This window comes from Sinocyclocheilus anshuiensis, unplaced genomic scaffold (assembly GCF_001515605.1).
Source record: "Sinocyclocheilus anshuiensis isolate Anshui unplaced genomic scaffold, SAMN03320099.WGS_v1.1 scaffold948, whole genome shotgun sequence".
NCBI classification, from domain to species: Eukaryota; Metazoa; Chordata; class Actinopteri; order Cypriniformes; family Cyprinidae; genus Sinocyclocheilus; species Sinocyclocheilus anshuiensis.
The window spans coordinates 193,457-197,191 of record NW_015549709.1 but is presented as its reverse complement, the minus strand read 5'-3'; the positions used below and the strand labels follow the sequence as shown (position 1 = coordinate 197,191).

General features: G+C 40.2%; 1 protein-coding gene across 1 annotated transcript in view; it reads left to right on the top strand.

Moving 5' to 3' along the window:
• Positions 1-628: 628 nt before the first annotated feature.
• Positions 629-3,735, top strand: part of LOC107660675 (cholinesterase-like) — a 22,555-nt gene continuing 19,448 nt past the window's right edge. Inside the window, exon 1 of the mRNA XM_016450062.1 lies at positions 629-771. The gene's annotated coding sequence lies outside the window, so the exon portion shown is untranslated. The remainder of the gene's footprint in view (positions 772-3,735) is intronic.

The following is a 3,735-nucleotide window of genomic DNA, read 5'->3' as shown; positions in this document are numbered from 1 at the left end:
AGGGGGCTTTTCCTCATTTGAGAAGCTCACCACATGTCACCACTGTCACATAATAATATCACATTAAAAATGTCAATGCAAATTCATCCAGACCAAAAGGCAAACATATCACACATAGTCAAATCATGTTAATGATTTAGATGAAGATTAACCCTGAAGTACAAAACAAGGCATTTCCCCCCAAACATGGCAGGAAAAACTGAGCCATTTACTCTGGGCTACAATGAGCAACAGCACAGTTACCCACTAGCCAGTGACTCAGATTTGTGTCCCAAACATGAAACTCACAAATTCAGATGAAATCATAGCTTTAAACAAAAACACAGCAGCTCAGGACACATGCAGATAAACTTAAGAAAATGGGAACTAAGCAAACAAAACCCTATTAGTGGCCTCCTTTTGAGCTTTCTGGGATTTATTGGATTTATTTATCCTCACCAGTATCCTGCGTTATTAGTTTAAAATGCAAATTCACAATGGCAAGTGCCCACTTTGATTGGTTTGGATGTATGCAATGATGCATGCTCTTCTATTCCCCATTTGTGAATTGCTTTGGGTACAACCCTTCAAATTCTTTAAATGCATGTAAATAAATGCCTGTCCCCATCTCTAATCCAGATATCTCCAAACCTCGCGAGGTTTGAAGTTGGACGCGCCGAACGCACTGCGCTCAAGAGGTGGATCTGACACAAGTTGTAAACCGCGAAAACCCAAAACACATCTCCTGTTTGTGCGTGTGGAAGAACAGACAGGGAGTCACTATCTGACAGGGTAAGAACTCTATCTTTATGCTTGGAAAGCGTCTCCGTTTCCAAGCTCGTACGCGCGTTTTGGCGGTGTGTGCCATTTGTTTCTGCATCTTAAATGGCGGATTTGTGAGCAAGTTAGATTGTTTACATGTCGCTCGGGTGATTTCCGTGGACTGTGTTTCAGTGTCGCTGGGTTCTAGGTTCTGGTTCGGGTTGTATAGATGTGGTCCAAAGTTGCGCACCGCGGAAAAGGCGACGCCGCGTTCAGTGATTTAGCGTTTGATTTACTGAAGTGAGTCACTTGATTCACTTGGCCATTTCCGAGATATGCAGCACTGTAATTATTAGACTATTTTAAGACTGCTATCTGATTCTGCTGGCCTTGTTATCAAACGTGTTCCCACACTCAGAAAGCCTGAAAATTAGGGAATTTTAAAAGTATGAAGGTAATAAAACATTAAAGTCATCGATATTTCTAGTGAATATAAATTACTCTCCTTATGCGCTGCTCTAAGATAGATATGGGGACGTTACATCGCGTGTGTGTGTGTGTGTGTGTGTGTGTGTGTGTGTATGTGTATGTGTATGTTTGTCAATTTCTTTGTTCATGGGCGTAACCAGAATTTTTTTTTTCAGGGGTGGCCAGGTAAGATCCGGTGGTTTCTTTGGGGTGGCAAAAAAAATAAATAAACCTGCTTAAAATCTAGAGAAAATCGTTTAATACGCGTCTAATTGTGATCGCGTAACCTGCGTGAAATACCTTTAAAATTAATATGTGGAATGATACACAAATAAAACGAATTTCATGTAACTGCACCTCAACAAACACTGGTTACAAACTGGATCGTCGTTCCTATGTAAGTTTATGAATTTTTGCGTGGAATAAATTCTTCCATGGACAAGAAGTTTCCGACACAAACGTGATCCATTCATGCCGTTAAACCGGTAGAGCTCCTTGATAGCCTATAACGGATCATGGCAAATAATTGTAAGTAAACTGCAAAATAATAGTCTCAAAAGTTATTAAACATGTAGCAGCTTGTTCATCTATATTTTATGTAGGGTACAAATGCAGATGGCTGTGCATTTATTTTTGCTATCACAGGATAGCCTCTTTATTTGAATATTGTAGTGTGAGGTTATGGTAGCATGTACCTGTATAACCATGCAATATTTTGTTGCGCAAAACTTTCTTTTTTTTTTTTTCCTTTCCATTGCGCTACTTTTCCATTGTTTTTCTATGTAAACACGGACGGGTTTAACCGTCTATTTGTTTATGCTCTTAAAGTCGCTCACTTGCAGTGTTGCCATATCCACTTGCGGGGCGGTTCAAGTCTAGAACTTCTAGACTCTTTTTAGGTGGGAATCAGACCCCCTAAAACAATCTGAACGATCGGGTCAGTGCTGCTTCCTCAAGAAAGTTTATCATTCTCATGTGTTATAAGGTGTCAGTTTAAACATTAAGTGATGTTAAGCTATTCAAGTGCAAGACGGTGCGAAAGAGATCTCAATGCGGTACTCGCGCGCTGTGGTAGATCGTCTCTGTGCATGCGCACCTCACACAAGGAAGCCTTCTCTCAGACAGCACGCAAATACCAAATTGAGTTCTCTTTCTTGACAAGTATTGACGTTCAAACAGTCGGTTACTTTTTAAGTGACCATAAACGGTTAAGAAAACATCGGATGTGCAACGGACCCGTGCTGTTCTTATGTTAATAATGTTAATCAAACAACAAAAGAAAAACAGAATCACTCGCTGCACTTAACTAAGTAACTTCTGTAGCTTTAATGGATAGTTGTGTATATTTACTTCACAAGCTATAAAGTTTATTTTGGTAATTTTTATCTTTGTATCTAATGGTCTGTCTGAGGGCTCAGCCCCCTGTGATGAAATCTCAGAACCGTCCCTGTCCACAGTTATATGGACTTTTGGGGTAATTTGCTCCGTAGTAGTGAGAGGTGAAGTGACAACTTAGTTCAGGTGGAGTGTGTATGTGGCCTTTGTGCCAGTGTCAGCTATTTGAATGGGTAAAAGTCCGCTGTTAGTGCGGTCAAAATGCAAAACAGGGCTGAAACTAGGGTTGTGCCGATAGTATCGTGTATCGACGATAGACAGGGATATCGCCTGTGGCTGATGCCTTTGACGATAGCAAGACGATCTGTTGTGTTGTTCAGCGTGCGCTGACTGAATTCTGACTCGCGAATTCCCATTATAAACAACAAAGTGCAGCTGTACGTGCGATGTAAGTATAAGAGATTTATTCATCATATAGTGTAGATTCACTGAGTTTAACGGGAGTGTTTTTAAAGTCCATAAACTCGCGCTAGACTGAGCTTGTGATGATGTTCTTTGGTAATGTAATGTTCTTTGCTCGTTTTCTGTAGCTGCTTTTTGAATAACTGAGGAAATGTAAGCATTATAATTAGTAACTTACGATGTTTCTATTAATTTATTATGTTAAATACAAATTCAGTCATATTAAAAACATTAGGCTGCTTTTAGCCTTATGCTGGAGTTGGTTCACTTTCTCGCAATGAAACTAAATAATTACATAAATTAGCACGATAATATCGTGTATCGGCGATCTCACAGGCTGACGATAGGACGATATGAAAATTGAGCATATTGCCCAACACTAGCTGAAACTCAACAGGTCTGGCCGGAGGGGTGGCCAAGCTTCAATCAGGAGTGGCACAGGCCACCCATGGCCACCAAGTAGCTATACTCCCCTGAAAGAGATCAATCTTGGAACTTTGTATTACAGCATTTCTCATGTTTCTTTCTCCTAGGATGATTAATTTTGAAGTCACTTTGGGTAACTAGTTTAAAGTTTAGCTAGTCTAAGGCCCCGTCCACATGGAGACGCGTTTAGCTGTATACTAGACTTGTGCCGGTATTCGGTAATGCGATATATCACGGTAATGAATATGCACAATATTGTTATCGTGGGCACTTCTAAATACCGTGAATAATTATATATTACAA